Raw genomic sequence first — 22792 nt, forward strand, 5'->3', positions numbered from 1 at the left:
TCTTTAGTTGTCTAGTTCCTAAATGGCAGTTTGGGAGGGAATGCCTGTGTGAAGTCACGACCACTATTTTGACTGTATGAGTACTGGTTCATAATTCAGCACACATTGGGAATATAATTTTTAGTGCAGAATTGAGCACTTATTTTGCAGTGGAGTCTTAACACAGTCTATTGTAAGCATCCAACTTAACTGTCCAAATACCATCCCCATCTCATCCATGGAGAGAGGTCTCAGTTTATGGTATCTGACTGGCTGAATTGCCCTTGGGAGTCTCCAGCACAAGAAGTGAAGTCCCTGCCCTTAAGCACTGAAGTCAGATATCAGGACATTGGAACAGTTGAACGTTACGCACTCAGAGTGGGATTTATTTGCCTCCAGATGTGGTTTAAGACCTTACAGGTATCTGAGGCATCTGTGCAGGTCTGGATCTTGGAGCATGGCACTAGAGACTTATGTTGGGGCTGATGAACCCTTTCCTGCCCAGAAGCTTAGTGTGGTTTGGACACTAAGAGCTTGACAAGCAGAAACACATGGTCAAAAAAGGATGCAGAAAGCTGTTTCCAAAAGCATACGCTCTCTCAACCAGGGAGACCATTCCTTCTTCAGAGGGAGCAAAGAGTCTAAGTGAAATACTGACCAGGCTTACTGCTCCTAGGGGTGAAGAAGTCAGACTGAAGGGGTTGAGGCATTTGTCCAAAATGTCATCTAATGCTTTTGAGCTTTTTGAAAGAAAAAGAAGTAGGTGCAGCCATGTGTATGTTCATGCATGTGCACAAAGTGTTTTGTTGTTTGTGTTTCTCAGCTGTTCTGCAGACATGTCCTGAAACTCCAGCAAGGTTCCCTCTTGCTGCAGTCAGGGGTGCAGGAAAGACTAGAGGAATCCAAAAGCTTGGAGTGACCACCGTGTGTGGTCACTCTCCCCCAAAATAGTGTCAGCCACAGAGGTTGTTCCTGAAAGTTCATTTTAGAAACCCAGAACTGAGAACTGTGACCAGCCACATTTAAGTCCATCTAGCTGAAAGACAAGTAAGCCTCTGCCTTTAGATCCTATCCCAACTGACCGGTGTTCATTTAGACCGGTGGAATTGCATCAGGATATGACAAATAGTTCTTGAATAGTACCTAGGTACATTGAATATTTGCTTCCACATCTCTAGTGGAATAAATGTTAGTTCAGTTAAAATTAATTTTAAATTCATTCAAGGCTAGCTTTGTTCATTTAGCCAGGATAGGCTAGCTTTGTTCATTTAGCCAGGATATTCTCAGTTGCTGCTGTGAAAGGGACTGTGTCGCAACATAACTTGCTTTCAGTTTCAAGCAATGAGTGATTGTACAGTGTTAGCAGCCCAACACAAGATAATTCTATAATGCAATTGCAATGAAAACTTCGAGACTCAAGAATTAGGTAGGTAGTGGTGGATACATCGAAATCTCAGCTCATAACCATAGTCAACTCTCCCTGCCTCAGTCCCATAAGGGTACTTTAATTTTCTTCCTGTCTTGCAGCTCATAAACATGCTTCTCTTCACAACACACACCATATGCTGTTGGAAAAGGGCTGTAAAGTTTTATAGATATATTTGAGGGTATTCTAAAAGTATAATAAAGTAAAAATAATGCAAAGAAATAGAAATTATTGAACAACTGAATTAAAATATTAGGCTGGGATGGTTTTATTGCATTTGGGTTCTACTTGGCTTTTACAGTCATGAAGGGATAGAATTCTTTATTTAGAGTTAAGAAAATTAAGAATTTTTATTTTAACAGTACTTGTAAACATTTGCTTAAACACTTAAATAATTTCACTACGTCACTGAAGACTACTTAGTTATAGCTCAATCAGTACAAAACTGATTTCTGATGTTTTTCCTTTGAAAATGTTTTACTTGGTTTTAGGGAGATATTTCTAGTTCAGAGATGAAAGTTTTTACTCATACAAATTGAAATGTTAAGTAATTAAGTAGCGTTACAATGAAAGTAATAGTACAATGGTGGTGACCAAATTACAGATACTTCATTTAATCTTAAAGCGATTTCAACTCAAAATGTGGCCCCTTTCTCTGGAAACCCAGCAGAGAAAACAACACAATTGCTCTCAATTTTTCCTGTTTAGAAGTGAATAATATACCAAACACTCATCTCAAAGGGGAGGTCGGACAATAAGAAAGTCTGCTGACTTGAGTAGCATAGCTTACCTACATTCTCCCAGACAGAAGTTTCTGCAAGTCAAAGTTTTCATTCCAATTTGTGGGTTTTTTTCCTCTCCAAAATGAGCTGGAGTACTAGACGTTTGAACTTTTCCTGTGGAAAGAGTCTCTCAGAAGTAGTTGCAAAGAAGTTCAAAATATTGCAGGGCTTTCTCTCCTACGATGGCTGCACAGTGGCTGTTCCTGGCTCTCCCTCCATGACCCTCCTGCCACCCTCTGCCCATCTTGCGCTGTGAGTCCAGGCCTGGGGAATGCTCTGTTCAAGCCCCCCCGAACCATGAACCCTGCTGTGGTGAAGCCTGATAACCCTCATAGCCCAGTACTGACCACTGCATGTAACGTGCTGTAAAAGAGGCAGGCTGGCGATGAGAATTTTATGTTGTGGTATTTGTCTGGGCTTAAGTTCTGGAGGAATTTTTGAAAGATAACATGTAGCTTCGTGATCTACACTGGAACCAAGCTGCTAGTTGTGAAGCAAGCTCAGCCAAAAAGTTCAACTTTGCTTGCACCCCTAATGGTTTTTATATACATAAGAACAGTAAGACTTTAAAAAAGGCTACTGTAAATTTTACTGTGATCTATTATAGCTGAGGGTATCTTAAATTATTTTTCACCCCTTATCACACCAATCAGAAACTTCAGATAAAGGTTGAAACTTGCTTTGCTTTGTCTCACTACAGGGGTATGTTCTTTTCCCCAAGTTAAATAAAATAAGAAGTCTAATTAGACTGTTTTCCGGGGGAAACTTATGGCACACTGCTTGCGTATAAATTAACAACAACGAAAGTGGTAAATTAAAATTGCGACACCAATTTCATTTTTAGCTCTGGTTTGCATTTATATAGAAAGATTTATTATTACTGTGATTTACCTTCTACTAAGAGGTAAAAGAAATGAAAGTATGAAGTAGCAGCAGTTGTATCTTCTGAAAAACTTCAGCTTGCAGAAAATGCTGCAGCATGTCTGCTCAGAAGCCAAAGTTGCTGCAAGAACACCAGGCTGTCCTCCCTCCATTTTCTAGGCTGGATTCCCAGCATTTTCCGACACAGCAGTTCAACTGTAAGGTTCAGCATATGCTGAAGGAAAGATCCGTCTTCCATCTCAGATGAAGCACTGACCTCCTGTATGGCCTCCACTTTTTTTTTTTTTTCCTCCCCTGGCTCCATGCATGTGCTGGCAATGAGGAGGGTTGGTGGCGTGGAATCCCTAGATGGGACATCCTGGTACAGAATAGCAAACCAGCTCTTGGCTCTTTTCTTCAGCACTGTCAGTACCAAAGATCCTTTGTATCTTACATGCTAGCTTAAACCCCAGGGGAGACTGACTATACTGCATGACTCCATTCACTTCTTGTGCTTGCTGTATTTTCAGCAATGCTCTTTTTATAACACCGCTGTGGAAGGTGACTGAGTTGGCCTGGGGGCATGTCCACAACTGTGGAACAAGCTCCCACAGGACCTAGGACTCAGTTAGTGCCCTTGCCTTTCACCCTAAGAGTAAAAGGCACTTTTCCAACTTTGCCTTCTCTGTGCAGAAGTGTAACTATGTTGCTGCTTGCTTTTGTTTTTACATGAAGGAAATCACTAAAATCTTACCAAAACAAAGCAGCCTGTCCCATACACAAAGAATGAGAATGAGAGAGCAGGTGAGCCACGCGAGATAGGTGGAATTCATTAGTTAACAGACTCTGCTGGGATATTTTAATGATGAAGGTGGCATAAAACATTTGCAAGGGAAGACAGCAATATGAAACAAGTGTCCATTTTATCTTGTTTCTTTTGTCTTCTGGAACAGAAACAGACACACTGAGAGGCAGGCTCAAGAAACCTAATTAAATACTGAAGGAAAATAAAAATTAGTTCCTGGTTCTGTTGCCCAGACTGATTCTGTGCATATTCAATTTGTATTATTTTCAGAAAAAAGTAAGACATTATAACCAGAATTCTCAAGGTATTTCTCATTCTTTAAGAGAGGAACTGGGTGTCTAGGCTAGTCTTTAGATATGATCCATACTCCCAGTATTGTCATTAGGCCCTGCCAAGTAGTTGGCATATCTCAGATCAGTTTCATTATTATAAAAAGGAGTCAGTGGACCTCCAAATCTACTCATTTCTGTTGGGGAAATGTTTAAAGACTTGGAAGCAAAGTTTTCCTTAGGAAAAAACAATTGATAGCAAATGATATTAAAAAAGCTGAGTTCCCATCGAAGTAATCATCAACACTAACTTTTTAAAGCTGTTATTTCACTTAGAGAGTTAAATCAAAATATTATGATTGTATGATCTGTCTGTACCAGTGTCAGTATCAGTGTCACTGATATCAGTTAAAGCATCAAAAAGAAAACTTCATAGCATCCTGAGGTTGCTTCGCTTCCTAATTAAGACTACAGCAGCATTTTGCAGAGTGTGAAAGGAATCCCATGTGGTGTAAAGTAGCTGTAGAAGGGAGAAATCATTTATTTTAAGGACACACCTGGTGCAAGAGCTTGCTTTAAGACTAGGTTGAAGATACAGATCATACTTTGGCTCATGCTGGAACATTGTTTATTTTCTTGGCTTTTTAAAGCTGTATTTGTACTTCTCCTATTTTTGCAAAAAAGACAAAAGAGATGTCCTTAAATGTTAACAAATGCAGTGATATCTATGATAAATAACTCCACACTAGGACATACTTTTTATGGTTATGCATTAAGCTTTTAAATCTACTTCCAGAAAGTCCATGGTAACAGAGAATAGCCTTTACTGAAACTAGTTAGATGTTACACTGTTTTACTTCATTCTTCCTGGGCACTGACATCAGAAGTGACTAGATTCCTATAGGCACCTAACTTCAGAAAGGAGAGATGTGTCTGTACTTTCAAATTAGATGTGCCCGGGAATATTCCTAGGTGCTTACGCCAGCTGGCACCAAGCAGCCTGTGCCGATGATCAGAAGCTGTTCGTCTCCAAAGTAGGCTGGCTGCAGGCAGGCTGCCTGCTGGGAACAGCTCCTGGAGCATGCCGATTTCCAAAGCCTCTCCAAGAATTGCCTGGGACACTGATAGTCAGCACAGGCCAAAGGCGGGCAAGAAAATGTTGTAATGCTTTGTTAGGATAGATGACAACATTCTTGTGCACAGGAACATTCCCAGACACTGATTTACTACTGTAGATACAGACTGAGTATCTTGCAAAAGTCTCAAGAAAAAAAAAAAAGAGAAAGCAATGGTTATGGTAGTATGTGAGTGGCCATGAAAGATGGACAGATGGACATAAAAATGAGCTATATTGGATGTTAGTGAAAATTGCACTGGGAAAAAGAACTCTCACAGCCTGAGGCTCCAAAATCAAGAAAACCAGTGAGAAATTTAGAAAATCTCCAGAAATACCTCCTATCTAAAATAAAATAGAACGTAATGCAATATAGTATGTGTGACTTATGTGTGTGTGTATATGTATTATCCAAGTATGGACAGTTTAAAAAAATGATAGCCCACTGTCTTTCTGAATGTTATAAAAGAGCTAACCCATGAGTTCGTTGCATCCTAATGGATGAATTCAGTTTGTAGGTAGGACAAAGTTGCAGTGATTCAAATGAGAGCACTCAGAAGCTATGTTTACATTAAGAAGTAGTGCAGACAAATAGGCCAAATAGGAATGGAGTTGCAGAATGAAATGTTTGATGCTGCAGACTGGTGTCTATGCATTCCTGGGTATTTTTACTGTGTTCTAACTCTAGTCTGGTCTCATGGGCTAAATGCCCATTAGCAGCTGCAGCTCATTTTAGGTGCACTCCTGGAACACACATTCAGGTTTCATTTCATCCAAAATAAAATCCAGTTTTTGCTCGCTGAGACTGCTCTGCCATAAGAACCAAAGTGCAGTATGTGGGGATAGTCAGGAAATTCACTTCAAAGGTGTACTCCTGATCTAAACTAAAACACTAATGTAGAGGCACCTGGAGAGCTCATGCAGCAACATTACAGCAATGCAGAGCTAATGTGCACAATTAGCGAGCAAGCCGAGGCCAGCCATCAGTGGAGCAGAGACAGAAGCCTTTTACCACTCAGAAAAGAAAATGTTTGCATAGACAAGGAAAAATTTTGTGCAAACATAAATGCATTAACACAAAGCAGAGAAGAAAAATCTACTGGTAATTGTCTCGCATATGGGATTCTTTGCATTGGCAAGAAAATTGTTTTGCCAAAGGTTGCTTACAATAGCAGAAAGAAAAAATGCACCACATCAGGAAGACAAACTGACTCAGAAAATGTAATTTTGCACATATCTGGCTTTGGTGCACTACACAAGAACAAAAATAAACTTTTGGTGCCATTTGCACAAGCATGAACTTTAAACTAAGAGCAGCAGCACAAAAGCAGAAATGAGTTTGAATGCCAGCTGGACAGTTCAACATCACTAAATGCTAGATAACGGAGACTTTGTTGGCATTTTGTGAGAATCTAAAACTGCTGACAAAAATGTAAAGCATAGTATTGCACAATAGAACAATCAAAATACCAGCAGGACAATGTAAATTACCAGGAAAAGTTAAATGAATTAAAATACCAGGAAATACAGAAAACGCACAAATACTCTGCTTTTAACTAAATTGAGTGAATGAATGAAGTGTGTGACTAAACTGGGGCAAACAATTCATAGAAGTTACATACAAAAAGTCAGAAAACTTAGCTCAAATAGGTAGTAAGCTGTAAGACCCCTGTAGCAAAGTATCTACATGCTGTTTTAAAGGTCTGGGATCTCTTCTAGGCAGACGAGAGCTGGAAATGGATACAGCGATGCAGCCAGGAAAGCACTTGCTTAATAGAAAGTCCTCTGCACTCTGAGAAAAAACAATAAGGCAAGTGAAAGTAAGGAGGGCATAAGTGTCATTGCTGAGGTTTTCCAGAGCCACAGGTCAGATGATAGGCAGCAAGCCAGCCGTAGAGAAGATGGGAAGCTGTACATATGTATAGTCTTTTAGCAATTTAACAAGGCATTAAACAGACCTGCAGGTGGTAATATGCTTTCCATCTTAAAAAAGTAAAAGTAGTTTCAGTTTCTGACACAATAGTCGTATATCTGCAAATGTATTACATATGAGAATTAAAGAAAGTAACTACCTCAGTACCTTCTGAGCATCCATTAGGGTGGATATAGGTGGAAGAAAATGCAATTTGAGATCAAACCTGTGGTAAAAGAATGCCAGCAGTATCAGCAAGAAGAACTAACGGGACTGGCTGGGATTGCTGCCATAGCTGTATAGATGCAGAAGCAGAACAACAAAAGCTGTAGCTGATCATGATTACATTCTCATCTATCTGCTTGAAATGACCAAGGCAATAAATCTAAAATGAAATAAAATAAGATGAAATTGCATTTGACTCCTGGAGCACTGGGATAATTGCTGACCTCCCAAAGGCTATTACCCAGCTCCTAAAAAGTAAAAACCACGCAGGATAGACTCACACCTGAAAATGGGTAAGTCAGTTTGGAGATTAGTGGGATTCATAGACCATCTCACAATACTTTTCCATGCTTTTCAGATCTGTACAGTCTCCTGAGGTGATTACTAAACAAAACCACGCTATGAATACAACTGCTGTAATTTGCTGGAGTCTTCTCATATATAAAGGAGCTGTACAAAATATCCCATGGTGTAGCATTGCAGCATGTAAATGCCAAGGCCATTATATTGCACAAGGCAGGGCGGGGGAGGCACTACTGTTTGCGTGAGGCATACATAGAACACAACTCCTCCAAAAAGGCTTCTACATCCACCAGCAGAGTGTAGGAGCAGCCCAGCTGAGACATGCTGGAGTAATGTGTGCAAGTGAAAACTTCAATCCTTATGTTTTAAGGGCAGAAAACTATATGAATACAAAGTGACCATCAATTATTAGAAAGCATTTTATAAAGCCAGAACTAGCACCCCCCTCAGTAACCACAAGGGAATGCTGCTAAACATGCAGATGTACACGAACACAGGATGACTGAACAAGAATGTCAGATTCTCAAAATAATAGAAATAGAGAAAATGAGGAGATTAAGCTGGGTATTTGTCAGTTTGAGGCAGGGGCTAAAAACAAAACCTCAAAGGAGTGTTTGAACAAGACAAAAATTCAGTGTCAGCTCATGCCCGTCTATCTTTCACATTGGCCATATGAGCTGGGAGAAGTCCCATCATCTCCTGGAGTACTGCAACCCCACAGGTAAGTGGAACTGTACAGTAGGTTTTCAAGTTACAGCACCCAGATCACTGAGCAGAAATGCCATTGGGTGCCTGTCAAAGCTATTCTGGGACAGAATCCTCCATTCAAAAGGATGACTGTGTACTGGGGAGCATTGAGCTGTACAGGCAGTGCATTACCCCTGGAGAAACATAGGCCTAACAGAAAGGAGAGACATAAAAACTCATTACATTCTTAATAGACTTTGAGGCAAAGTAGAGAAAAGGACTTAATTTCAAACAACAAATCTCAAAACCTAACCTCTGCTATATTAGTCAGGCTTCTGTGGCTCAACAGTCATTTTGCAGCAAGATCAGGCACTCTGGCAGCCCCGCTACCAAACTGCATTTGGAGACAGTGGAACTCTCATCGCTGCTATCACTACCATCACCTTGGAGGAAGTTGAATGGCAAAACTGAGTCAAGAAATGGAATTGCAAGTTTTTTAAAAAAGCAAAGAGGAAGACATCCTCTGGTGGAAAAATGGCTCTTGCAGAAAGCGCTTACAATAGCTTGGTGCCATACTGATGTCATGACATGTGTATACCTCAGTGTCTGCTGCCTCAGGAAGCATTATGGCTGGCAATGGGGAAAGGAGTAACAAAAAGAAAAGTAATCACAGGGCAATACTATGATCAGCAGGCTAACCACCACCAAGAAATATGACCCAGGACGCTCTCAAGATCAAACCTTTTCTTCAAGATAAATCATGAACTTGACTGCAAGCCACCCACATTGAAGAGACCCTGCAATTTGTCCGAAGCAGGAGTGGGTGAGTGTATTTTCTAGTCTCACCCCACATGTCTGCATCATATGAGCAGGAGGCAAAGATATGGATAAGGAGGCACTTTTTTCAGCAGGGCTTGGTCAGTGGGACAGAAGAACACAAACTGATGAACACGCCATTGACAAACTTTGTAGCTGACTTGTTAAATTTCATGCCACTGCAACAGCAGCTGTGTCACAGGCAGTTTCTTTGCAGAAAATGCCCACCCAAGCTTTATGCTGCTTGCGAGTTCCATTTTGGGCAGTATTGAAGGTGACAGAGTAATCCTCCTAACCCAGGTTGCCAAGAAAGTTGAGTTGGAATTTTTTTTTTTCAGTAAAAATTACAAATTTTTGTATGTGCTGTTTCCCATGTTGAGGATGGAGAGCAGTTATATTCGTGTTTAATAACGCCATCTCAGCTAAATGTAACTGAGGGATGCCACCACAATGAGCTTGCTTATTCCTGCATAAACACATTTATGTGTCGGAAACTCAGAGAACTCTGCTTCAAAAAAGTGATTGAAAGAAAATAATCCATCTGGAAGGATTAAAGGCTGGAGTGAGGCGCACTCTCTCACTTCTGAGGTCTGAGCACAGAAAAATATTTGTCTAAGCCTGCAGATAGCCTGAAGCAGTGGCTGAGGGGCACAAGCTGCTCTGTCAGTCAAGTTACTGTCAGAGCAGGGAGCAGCCTGGGGTGGCATGGGGGGAGTGAGGGATTTGAGGGGCTGCTGCTGCTGCCCGGGAGAGCCCCGCTGTTCATCACTCTACTGCTCCCTGTCACAGCCTTGCCCCTTCTTCCCCCTGCCTGGCCAGTGAGCACTCCAGCTCTGCACCAAGCATTTCCAGCAGGCATGGGGCACAGGATGGCAACCCTGCTCTATCTCCAGCAAAATCAAGTGCTGCTTAAATACTTCATAGCTGTGAGCTGGCTTTGTGCCACAGTTATCCACGAAGCCCGTGTAGCTAAGCTGCATTTTGCTACCCTGCCTCATTGCCCTGCTGCCCTGCTCCAGGTGCACACCTGATAGGAAACAGGTTGTCCTGCTCTTGTGTCATGGCTCATCAAAGTGGTCTGTACACAGAAAGAGTGGATATTTGGGAACAGACCTGCTGCTCATGCAGGGCCATTCACTGCATCTTCTCTGGAGGCAGGAAATGGTCCCAGCCTTCCTGAGGAGAAGGAGCAAATCTCTCCTATGTGGTGACTGCTCCTGCCTTTGTAAGCCACTTGGACTGAAGCTTTCCTAGGAGCTTTATCCATCAGAATACACAGCACCTCTATAAAATATGGAGGAAAAAAAGTCAGGTAGACAGGTGACATGGATTCTCTATAATAATATAAAGTATGTCATCTGTGACCTTTATAGCAGCAGCACTGTTGTAGACAGCATTAATGTAAAGAAGCTGCACTAAGTAGAAAATTTTGTTTCCCTTTCTGTCTTATGCTTGAAATGGCTATAGATTTTTTTTTTTTTTGAGCTGTAGATTGAATCACTATAAATATCTGGCATAACTTTAACAAGATGAATTATGTCAAGAAATAAAAATAATTTTGTTTTTACAATTTAAATGAGGATGAGATTTTTAAATATGGCAGGTTTTTGAGTAGCAAAGCTCTGTAGGGCTTGTGTGGTCACTCATCTGTGAAGAGGTATGTTACCTGGAACTATCTGGGTGCAGGACAGCTGAAAACATGACAGTTTTTTCAAACAACGCAAAAGAGGTGTCCACTCTATGCTCCATTTTATCTTTCATTAGCTGCCTGTAACTCCTGTGATGAAGTCAGGTGGAACCATGTGTGCATGTTCAAGAAGAGTAGGTTGGTTGTGGTCAGCCAGTGAGGCATGGTCCCGGTTCCCCCAGTTGCTGCACAGAGGCTTAACCTCGGTCAGCGTAACTCCTTGCATGTTTAAAGGTCAGCCACATGTAAAAGCTTGTAGGATCAGGACAGGAGTTTCTTTGCAAGTATGAATTGTATAGTTTGTTGTACCATGCCAATCCTTTTGACCTGCAAAATAGCCCAGTGAGTACACAGTGCAAAAAGTGATACGTAAAGGAAAAGTTTATGTGTCTCCACTGTTTATCTGTAAGGAGCACATAACCAGTGAAAAAGTGGCTGGCCTGTTGAAGCAATATGTGATTGTGGCTATATTTAACAGCAGAGGGCAAGCTGAATGCATATACTCGCAAGCCTAACTTTGCTTACAAATCAGTGAAATCTTGTAGTAACAAGATGATCAGAACTAATTTTAAAGCTATTATAGTAATTTAAAACAAGATAGTTTTTAAAAATACAGTGATGTATGCCTGTGATCTGTATTTCTAATGATTTGCACGTTAAATTTTTAAAAATCAAATTCTTCCTCTGATTGACTTGAGTGAAAACTTAATCAAATTAGCATATTAGAATATATGACCATTGTAATGTCATTTTCAGAATATAATGATACTTCAGCTGTCACAAAGACAGGTAAATATGCAAGAGAGGCACTATAAGGGACTGGAAGGTTGATTCTAATGAGCACTTTTCTGCTTGTCTACATTAGGTTTTTATATAGTATCTATTACTTTGGTACCCACGCATTGACATCTCCTCACTGCTTGATGGTGATATAGAAAGCGTTTGTCTCAGTTTAGTGAAGGTATCACTTTTGGAATGCATTATTGATATTTTATTCATAAGTTTGATATAATATTCATTTTAAATAGTTTAGCAATTACTTATTTCTTTTCAGATCTGTTTAAAAGTTTTAATAACTTCAAGTGATCAAAATTCTTCATCATCACTTTCTTTCAGTGGACCATTCCAATTTTACCATCTGGCTATATTCTCATAATTTTTTTTAATGTCACATGTTATGTGTTGATTTGTCACGTTTTCAAAACTGTTGGAAGGCCTTAATCAAACCAGAATACCCAAACTCTTCATAGGAGAACGTTCAGCATTTTCTCATCCTACCTTTTGCCAACTGAAGTGGGAGTTTTGACTATCTAGGGGTGGCAGCACTTTTTATTAATGCCAGAACTATTTGTATTATGACTCTTAGCATGAAATTTAGTGAGTTTAGATTATTGAGGTGATGATAAAAGTCATTTTATTATTGAGTTTGAAGACTCTAAAAGGTAATGGTAGGCTTCTTGGTCATAACTGCAAGAGTTGACTAGAGCTCATTTGTCTGCACTGAATACTTTACATTTAAATTAGGACTGTGTGAAGTAGAGATGGAAGGATTACTGTGTGTGAGAGATGAATGAGGAAAAGCATTGTAGTTTGTGCAGAAGGAGGATAAGTATTGTAGTTCATCTGCCATAAGAGATGGATTACAGTGAATCTGAAGTGGAAGAAGGTTTGCTTAGGAATTATTAGCCGTGGTTTGCATTTAAGTAATCTATTAGTGCAATAATATATGTATAGTTATGTGATGTGTAATCTACCAGGGGAAGCAGAGTTTATTTCTAGATATATTGAAATGATATGCTGTTTACAGTATAGGCAAGTCAGTAATAAATCTGGAACTTCCATGCAAAAAAATACATCAAAACAAAAAGGCAGGATAAACAAAAATCAAAGCAAAAAAAAAACCAAAAAAAAATCTGCAGAAGTTCCAGCAGATGGAAAAAGTGTATGCTCTTACCACTTGTGCAAGGTTTAACTGTTAGCAAAAAGTATTTGATAAGTAAATTTGCAGCTAAAATACATGTAGCAATGGTGAAGATGCACTTTGCTTTGTGCACAGTGGCAGCAGTGGTTATTTTATTGAATGTACTCAAAACCTCATAGAGTGGCTTTCAAAATCTTGGCTTATTCCAGAGGCTGGAAGAGGTGGTTGCTGGTTGCCTTCTCTGCCTAGTCTCTCATTCCCCTGAGAGCACCAATTTTATGGGCATAACTGATTAGACTGTATATATATTTTTTATGACTGTGGTGCATACCACTATGCATATGTGGTGCATAGACTTTCTATGTCTAAGTACTGCAGGGTGTCTACAGCTGTATTTCCACCAGGGAGATGCTGGAGGGGAGTGTGGGAGAGCTAAAGAGGATGTAGATAGCCTGCATTTCACCTAGTCTTGCCCACAAGGGGTAATTTGCCCTCGGGCTGCTTGGTAGTGTCAGGTTGCTCAAGGAGCTTTTGAACAGGTTCACATGGGTCATGTAGGCAGTTTAAATGCAGCTTCACAGGGCTTTCACAGTTCTAGAGACAAGGCCAGGCTGCTCCTGGTACCCGACCGAGCTCATTCAGCACAAGTGGAATTACCAAATTCAGCTTAATACAGCTCCGCTCTTCTTGCTGGGTCAGCAGCATCTATGATTGACAGGTTGGTTCGTAACCACTAATATAGCCATAGCAGCAAGGATATTCATGCTTTCTCATATTTGTAAGAAAAGATTTATTTTTTCCCTTGTAATATCCTAGCTAGCACCTCTGAAACTTCTTTGAAAGGACCTAGAAACAGTCATTAGGTACTGCTAGAGTTCAATCTCCTCAGTACATGTACCCCCAGAAGAGGATGGTTGAATCCAAAGAAACACAATTATTTTAGGGTGGTTCTGAACAGCTCAGTTACCAGCCAGCTTGGAGGAGAAGGTGGGTAAAAGTATCTGGCAATGGCATTTTTTCATATGATCAGGTAATTTACAACATTGATATGGTAAGTGTATAAGCTGAATGTATGGATATATATACACCATGGAGTATAGATACATATGAAAATGTGAATACTGGACTGATGCATTTTTACTTCTGTACCAGTAAAAGTACAAAATCTTGTTTGCACAAAGTTTTTTCCAATACTAAGGCTCAACTGATACTGAAACACGTTTCCTACGTGCATTTGAATACATTTATATTTGCTTGCCTGACAGATATTTGTTAATAGCCATTCTGTTGACATCTTTGTTACGCTGCTGCTTAGCTGACAGAATTTCATCTGCATAAATGGGTGGAAAGTCCTTTCCTCACATGTCCAACAAACTGGAGACAAAGTGCCTGCCAATGTTTTAATTTCTTTTGCATGTTCTGGTTAGAGAGTGAGAAGAATGCTTTCACTCCACAGTGTCATGAATATGGTAATCTATGGAAATCACAGAAAGCAGGTACTTAAGTTAAGCACATACTGTACTACAGGAATCCCTGATGAATTCAAGTCTCTTCTGTTTAGAGAAGATGTTGTTGTCTATTAAGTGACAGACTGCCAGATGTTCATGAAGTAGCATAGTAATGTGTATCAGTATCTTCTTTTCTTCACCCCAGAAGATAACATTTTCTTTATCATCTATGTCATCCTGGCTTTTGATTGTAAATGTCTAAGTTTGCTTCAAATATGAACTCCTTTTTGTTTTATTGATGAATATTTCATGTCTTCAGTACATTTGTAGAATGTAAGTTTTTGCTGCACTATAGTAAGCCTATAATCCTAAAATCTTTTCCTTCACTTGGTATATATAAGCTGCTAAAACCCAAACATTTGTGGTAGAACATGAAGAATTTGTTCATGATTTTGAGCTAGTAGAGGAGATTTTGGCAGTGTTAGAAAAATGATGAAAAAAGAAATAATTGTTATTTTAAATAGTGGTTTTATCTGCACGCTCAAGCATGGTACTATATGTTTCATGGTGAGGTCACAGCAATATATTTTCCTAGAACACACATTAATGTTCCATCATTTTTCAGAGGGAAAAATGCTAACCCCCTCAGAATTACTGCAGGGCTGGGGGTTAGCTCACTCACTTTAAATAATCATGGTCTAAAGAGCAGGAAGAATAGTTGAGTAACTAAGTGCAATGGTATATACACACACAGTGTGGGGAGCAGAGGTTACAGGAACAAGTATATGTGCAGTAATTACAGATTATCGAGACAGTGCTGTTTACAAAGCAAATAAAAGTTGCAAGGAAAAAAAATTCAATAACTGAAAGGCAGAGTTTATTTTTTTTCTGAAGAATTGTTGTGTTCTGTCCTGTACTTTGAAGGCATTTCCACGTCATTAAAGGCAGTGATCCCAGTAATGTCTCAGCTCTAAGAAACAGAGCTGTGAGAATGTGTGAACCCTTTAATACAAGGGAGAAATTCTCTGCAGCTTCTTGTTAATGTAACTACAGCAGCTCTGGGGGCTCTAACAACTGGTGTTGGCCCAGGAAACTCACTATCAGATGGAAACTGATAGAGTGAATTACCCCATCCTCTCCATGGCACATGACCTGCCTGCATGCCATGGGGAGGGAGGACTCTTGCAGGATTCCCTGCTGGAGGTATTGGCGTGAACCTACTGCCAACTGGATGACTCCTTCGTGCCATGGGTCCTTACCACGGAGTGTATGGGAAGGTTCCATACATTAGCAGTGCCAGACTGACACAAAGAAAAGCAGCTATTTAAGGTAATTTAGCTTTGAATTTCTGAAAGAGTAAGAACGCCTAAAAGAATAGGAATTAGCAGCTTCACCTTCTCCATTGCCATACATACTCAGTTTTCATTAGTTAAGCAGTTTACCTGATCAGTGGGGAAAGCTTGTGCAAAATATTCTCTCCATATATCTATGAATATGAATATGTGTGTTATTTGCCACCTTCAGAGGAACAGAATTCAGCTTTTGACTTTATTGCTGGGTTGGGTTTTTTTCCCAGAAGGAGCACAAGCTACCTTGACATTGTGACAAGATTTTATTGTTGTTACTGTTGCTGTTCTTTGGTACTGGGACTTTGTGTTTTCTTCCTCCCTGGAAATGTTGGAGTCATGTTTCACTGTATTCTCTGAGAACAAGGAAGGAAGCAGATACCACTTCAGGAAACCTTAGTAATCTTTGTTGTTGTTCTTGTTGTTGTTGTAAAGTTGCAAGAGGGTGAAAAGAGACCACTGAATGGAAACTGTTGCACAGTGTAAAGTATGGTCAAGGCCACATGTATGTGGAGCATGTAATAAGGATTCTAAGTGTATGTAGCTATTTTGAGCACATTAGACTTTAGAAAAATAAACTTGAAGGATTCAGAAGCAGCTGGATAAAATCATTAAAACTGAAACTGCTTTCTTTGGAAAACTTTATATATCAAATATAGAAGTTTTCCACATGAACAAATGGGGGTCAAACATTACTAAAACCTTTGTGGTGAGGGCATATAAAATGACCCATACAAACCTGATTTAAATTCTTGTAGCTCCTGGGTGAGGGCAGCTGCCTACCTTGCTTAAATGTTAATGTTTCCCTTATATGATTGCCTTTCCATACCATGCTCCCACTTTCAGGGGTCCTGCTTCACCTATTACCCTCTTCAAAGCTATTCATTCTTGTCTGCAGTCTTCATAGCTTTAACTGTGTCAGAGGTAGTCACTTGGCTATGTGGCCTCCCAAGTTGTTTCACTCTTAGCTTTTAACCGTGCAGCTGCTTGTCTCCCCAGTTGTCTGAAGCCAACGAGAAACCTTCCGAGATGTAGTCCTGCCAAGGCAGCAAAGGGATGAAGCCCAGCTTTTCTGCATGTTTACAGTAGAGAGTGGTATTTGGGTACGACAGCTAAACCAACTACAGATCAACTGTTCTTCATAGGAAGGGTGTGGTCAGGATGGATTTATGAAGGGAAAACCACGTTTGACCAACTCAATAGCCTACTACAATTTGATGACTGAAGAGCAGTAGGTGTCACCTTTAGCAAGGCTTTCAACACTGTCTCCTGGAGCATCCTCATAGACAAACTGGTGAAACCTGCTATAGCTGACCCTGCTCTGAGCAGGGCATTGGACTAGATGGTCTCAAGACATCCCTTCCAACCTCAACCACTCTGTGATTCTGTGAAGGTAGTTGACCACATTTGTCCTTTCCAGTCATTTATAGAATTTGTATTTTCTCCTCTTTCTTCTCTCCTTCTCTGAGGAAAAGCTGTTGGTTAAGTGATTTCAGAGAAAGAGCTATTCAGAAGAACAAGCCACAGAGAAGGAAGGTTAAGAGCCATCTCTTGTTTGATGTCTAAAACACAGCAGTGTTTTAGAACACACTAGTGTTTGCCACTATGTGGCAAAGTTTTTGTGTGACAGTTATCCATCCATTTGCATAGCTACAGAGTATGTGGGCCTTTGTTTGGTGCATCTCTACTGCAACCAGTATAGAATATTTCAGTAGGGCAATCTGAACTCTCTTTTAGCAGTTGTTCATCAGACATTTTTCAGTCTTCATTCTTGTTCTCATCTAGTTTTGCTATGTGCAAACAGAAACATCTACACTTGAAAAATGTAAAGTACATGAAAAAAGACAATTTGGCTTCAGTTCCATTTCCAGATTCATGAGGGACATCACTGTGTCATTTAAAATTGTTTACATGTTGAAAGTGCACAAGAGGAATTTAGAGAATGAATGCATACACATCTTCATACCTCAGACTGGAGGCAACACTCAAGGATAAAAGAAATTGGATAATGACATTACATTCAATATGTTCCCTTCACACATTAGGGAAACAGTATTTTTGAAACATGTTGCCTCATAGCTAAATGATACTGCTACCCCAAATTTCCAAGAGCCAGTGATCCCTAGAATTGTTTATGTAAGTTCTTCCTTTACCTTGTGACCACTGCTCCCTGAAAGTCATTTTTGTGAAAATTATTATTTTCCAGTGTTCTTTTTGATGCACCATCTCATCAGCATATACCAGCAGGATGTACTTCAGATCCGCTGGAGTACTGTAGGAGACTGTCGCTTATTTTTGGTTTATGATGATACCTAGCTGTACCTGGTGGGTTGACCCTGGCTGGATGCGAAGTGCCCACCAAAGCCACTCTATCACTCCCCATCCTCAACTGGACAGGGGAGAGAAAATACAATGAAAGACTCATGGGTCGACATAAGGACATGGAGAGATCACTCAGCAATTACCATCACAGGCAAAACAGACTTGACTTGGGGAAATTAGTTTAATTTTATTACCAGTCAAAATCAGAGTAGGATAATGAGAAATAAAAACTAAATCTTAAATCATCTTCCCTGCACACCTCCCTTCTTCCTGGGCTTAACTTTGCTCCTCAATTCTCTACCTCCTTCCTCCCCCAGCAGCGCAGGGGGACAGGGAATGGGGGTTGCAGTCACTGCATCTCATGTTGTCTCTGCCGCTCCTTCCTCCTCAGGGAGGACTACTCGCACTCTTCCCCTGCTCCAGCGTGGGGTCCTTCCCACAGGAGACAGTTCTCCATGAACTTCTCCATTGTGAGTCCTTCCCATGGGCTGCAGTTCTTCATGAACTGCTCCAGCGTGGGTCCCCCCAGGGGGTCACAAGTCCTGCCAGAAAACCTGCTCCAACATGGGCTCCTCTCTGCACGGGTCCACAGGTCCTGCCAGAAAACCTGCTCCAGTGCAGGCTTCCCATGGGGTCACAGCCTCCTTTGGGCACCCACCTGCTCCAGCATGGGGTCCTCCCTGGGCTGCAGGGGGACAGCCTGCCTCACTATGGTCTTCCCCATGGGCTGCAGGGGAATCTCTGCTCCAGCACCTGGAGCACCTCCTCCCCCTCCTTCTTCACTCACCTTGGGGTCTGCAGGGTTGTTTCTTGCACATATTCTCACTCCTCTCTCCAGCTGCAGCTGCACAGTTCTTTTATTCCCCCTTCTGGAATACGTTATCCCAGAGGCACTACCACTGTCGATGATGGGCTTGGCATCGGCCAGCAGCAGCTGTGTCTTGGAGCTGGCTGGCGTTAGCTCTATCAGACACAGGCGAAGCTTCTAGCACCTTCTCACAGCAGCCACCCCTATAGTCCCCCTGCTACCAAAACCTTGCTACACAAACCCAATACACTGTGTCAGCTGAAGTCTGGGTCTTCTAACATTAGATAGCACCCAGCCCCTTAGTAGGAGACAGCTCCCAAATAAGAAACGCATGACTGCATCATGGAGGCGTATGTGGACTTCCCCAGAATAAGGAGCAGATCAGTTTCAAAGTTAGAAATAAAGTCTGGGTCATTTGATGTATATTGCACTGCCCTGTTCACTAGCCTATTCCACCAGTTAGGCTACTTGCTGCTGTGCCCATAAAAATTGCAGCAATCTGAAGTGGAGGATTCTCTCTACTTTTTACCATTAGGAAAGAAGCACCTTTTTAAGTTCATAATATGCTCAATTACCTTTAGATTGATCCATGGATAAATTATAATCAAAAGAGACTTATTCACCTTAAAGCTCTCCTGGCTTAAGGTTTCATTGTTGATTCATTATGTTGTCAGTTCTCCATTGGCAGGGTAATGCTTTTTTATATCTGGATAGAGACAGTTTTAGTGGAAGATAGTGTTATCTTTAAATGAGTAGGATTTAGCTTTTCTGGTAAGAACAAATTCATCAATGATGAATCCCTGGAGAAACTACTGAAACAAAAATCACAATGTTGCTGGAGATTTATACAGTTCATCAGTTAAAGGGCAGCTTTTGGAAGTCCTGGTGGGAGGAGGGGAGCAGAATTTTGATTTTTTCCTTTCATTCTGTAAAATACTTCAGCACAATATTTCAAGCTTCCAGTTCAGTGATAATGCAATTATAAACAATGAAATAATAGCACTTAATACATTTATTTTGGCTTCAATCTTCATAGAATAGAAACACATTGAATTATGGCTATATAGAGACAGATGGATACAAATAATGCAGCTATAGGCATCACTGATACAGGTATGTAAGTAGACAAGAATTATCTAATTACTCTGCTTGTTGCAATCTTCTCAGCACTTGCTATGATCCACATATTGATCATATTAATTGCTTTTTTCTAGGCAGATGTTGATATGACAAAGATATCTGTGTATGGAGAGTTTAGTGACATTGGAATATCTAGAAATTTTAAAAAAAGTACTGTAGCAAGATTTCAAAAGCAAACAGAGTTAAACTCACCAAGTTCTGTGCTTGTGCTTTCATTGGGAATTGTGCTATTAAATCCCCCATAACCCCTACAATGATTAGATGTGATTTAATTTTAAACTCTCTTAAATATCCATCTCTTCAGCAGTTATTTTAACATGTTTCCGCTTTTGCTATATCCAGTAACTCACTTCATTAAAATATTGTTTGCCATTTCATATGGCCTTTGACTCCAAAATGTCTGAAACCACAGCTCTGAACAATAAGCAGTCTCATCACTCTTCCCTATATCTGTGCATTACTTAGAAGGGGAACCATCAATAAGTCCTTCCTAAGCTCCTGAGGCTGCATGTTCATGTATTATTTATTGTTAAAGAAAAGATTGCTGGTTTTCAGTGTTGTTTGATGAAATCTGGCTTGGCTGCTTGTAAACTACTAGACTCCAAACACAAAATAACCAGACTATTTGTATGGGCACACAGTGACCTTCTGTTAAGTCAGTGGAAGCTCACTGTGTATGCCCAAGTCTGGACTAAGATCTAGGTGTTTCCTTAATTAGCTCAAATTGCATTTAATCAGTTTCTTGATGAAAAAACAGCAATGCACAGGAAAGACTAAGGTTGGATGTTAGTTTTCTAGATTAATCATCGTTTGATTTATTTTTAAAAGATACAGATTAAGTTGTTTAATTTAACTGCATGCATGTCATTACAAAACATCTGTATTATGGTGCTGATGGCATTGCACACTTAAAAATGTCTGCTGTACATTCCAGCTAGCAGCTACGTTAGATGTAAAAATCTAAATACTTCCATCTCACAACTTCAAAACTTAATTAATTGCCTTTGTAATTTGCTCTTCACTTATACACAAAAATGAATTATTTTTCTACACTTCTCCTTAGATCACCAATTTCATTTCAATATACTTGGTATTTCTGTCTGTGGAAATTAGGAGATTGGGCACACCTTAAGAGAACAGAAAAGTAAATTATTTATTCTGCAAAGATTTGGCTATTCTTCCCAAAGATGATCTTCAATCAGTCAAGCCATGAACAACTGTCTCATCTCTCTACTATTTCAGTTAAAACCTCAGCAAAATTAGCTTTGCTACCTACTCTGAAAGTCAGCAATTCAATTCCTGGCCAGACAGGGAAGAGTCCAAAAATGCTTTGTCATCAGGTCTCCTGCCCTCTCAAGCCCAAAGTTATTGGCATCAGCACATAAATTAATGGAGAAAGAAAAGTTTCTCAGTGACACAGCTACTACTTATTCATAGTCAAAAATGTATTTATAATTGATGCAGCCTAGCAGATGTACAAGAACACTTTTTACCAAAATTTATATTTTTTAGATTTTTGCTAAAAGTCTTAGGCTTTCTTAAAGTCGTATAAAGAATCGAGTCTCCCTGTGTGTGCTTTAGAGCTTATTGATTAGATTGAAATTAGAGAAATTCTCCCTTCTAGTCATTTTCCTGTTTAAAACAATTCTGGTTTTGCTGTCTTATTTGACTTTGGTATGTAAAGCCACTACCTTACTGCTGTTCGCAGTAATATTTAAAGCCTTATTTTAAGACATCCTAGAGCATTTCCTTTCCAGGATCATGTATGGCAACTGCATAGAAAGGAAAGTTTGTTTGATGTCTGTAAGGAAGCCCTTGAACATGACATTCAGGAACAAAGTTCCTATTGAACAGACAAAACAAGAGCCCTTTGCTGGTGGGCAAACTCAGGCCTCATCTAGATTTGGGACAGATGGGATCTGCAACATCCCCCACAGTCCTCCTCTTGCGTTTGCCTAGGTTGAGGCTTTGTCCCAGAGTACGGCTCAGTCCCAGGCTGCAGGAGGGCACCTCCTCTGGAGAGCACCATGAGACTGCAAGTCTTGTTCTGACATAAAGTTAAAAATGTGTTGAGGCCACAAACCAAGTCTCGGAAGCAGGGAAGCATTTCAAGGACCTCACCCTCTGGCTCTATGTTCAGAATGCCAAAAACCTAGCAGCCAAGAAAGCTTTTATTTGTCATAACAAGAAGCTTGAGGTCCCAAGGTTGGGTATTGTGACTGACAGAGCTCATTGAGGAATTTTTCTCCTAAGGATTAGCAGAAGAGCAGGGTAACCTCTTCTGGATTTACTTCATTTTAAAAAATAATAATTCTAAATTTTTAAATAATTGTGGTTTTAAAATTCACATTGAAATTCCCTCTTAAAAAATTGATAACCACAGCAGTACTGTATCTTGTTCGATATGCTCTTTGAGGTTGTATTATTAGCGTGAATTAATGCTAGCAACTGCTGAGGCTATGCATCCCCTGTTACTACCTGCTAGTTTCTGCAGTACTGCAGATAAAATACTTTTGCAGAATAAGGAACTAGTTTCAGGGGAGGAAGGGCATGGTCTTTTGCGTCAAGCAAAAATCCATACTTTCTACCATTTTTCATTCACCTAAATCTGTGATTGTGGCACACTACAAGTTGTCCATATCTCTGCTAGGTAAGCAAAGGGACTTCTTTCAGGAGGCTGGGTGTTTTATGAAATCTGAACCAGCACTTTCATGTTCTTGGGTGAGACGTGAGTTTTGCTATTCAGTGAAATCTTCCTCTAGAGTTTGCTTAATTAGGTTCAGGGATTAGATGTTGCAGAAAAGACTGCAAGTGGGACATAGAGGTAGATTAGGAGATTAGAATGTGTTTCAGTTCATTTGGTGTTTGTTAGCCTTACTTTGACAGGTCAAGACAGCCTTCTGTTATCAGAATGCAAAATACATGTTTGTAAGCTTTAACA

The 22792-nt window shown here is 40.2% G+C and overlaps 1 protein-coding gene across 2 annotated transcripts in view; it reads left to right on the forward strand.

Moving 5' to 3' along the window:
- Nucleotides 1-22792, forward strand: part of DPYD (dihydropyrimidine dehydrogenase) — a 371706-nt gene that overhangs the window by 333238 nt on the left and 15676 nt on the right. The window lies entirely within an intron of this gene.

The sequence above is a fragment of the Buteo buteo genome, chromosome 10 (assembly GCF_964188355.1).
Source record: "Buteo buteo chromosome 10, bButBut1.hap1.1, whole genome shotgun sequence".
Classification (NCBI taxonomy): domain Eukaryota; kingdom Metazoa; phylum Chordata; class Aves; order Accipitriformes; family Accipitridae; genus Buteo; species Buteo buteo.